The sequence below is a fragment of the Lupinus angustifolius genome, chromosome LG16 (genome assembly GCF_001865875.1).
Source record: "Lupinus angustifolius cultivar Tanjil chromosome LG16, LupAngTanjil_v1.0, whole genome shotgun sequence".
NCBI lineage: Eukaryota > Viridiplantae > Streptophyta > Magnoliopsida > Fabales > Fabaceae > Lupinus > Lupinus angustifolius.
In genome coordinates, this window is record NC_032024.1 from 6,116,147 (window position 1) to 6,116,694 (window position 548).

A 548-nucleotide genomic window follows, 5' to 3' on the forward strand; every position below is an offset into this window, starting at 1 on the left:
TTCTCCATTTCCAATAAATGGAGATTTGGTCATTTTGCCTTTGAGACAAGATTCACAAGTCATGTATGATTCATAATCATAATTGTCAAGGTAACCTTCCATTTGCAACTTGCTAATTATTTTCTCACCAATATGACCGAGTCTACAATGCCAAAGATATGTTTTGTTTACTTGATTATCTCTTTCTCTATAAAGACTAGAAACATGCATAATCGAATTAAAACGCACTTGAGGTAAGACATAAATGTCATGTTGGACATACCCATTCGCATAAAAGATGTCATTATTATAAATTGAACAAACACCTTTATTAAAAATAAGACGATAACCATGAGTATCCAACATCGAAATTGAAATAATGTTCGAAACAAAATTAAGAATATAATAGCAATTTTCCAAGACTAGTACATTGCCAGTCGGCATTATTAATGAGACTAATCTTATAGCCTTGGTTGCAACACTTGCTCCATTCCCTACTTGGAGATTGATTTCTCCCTTCTTCAACCATCTAGTTATTTGTAGTCCCTGCAAAGAATTGCAGATGTTAA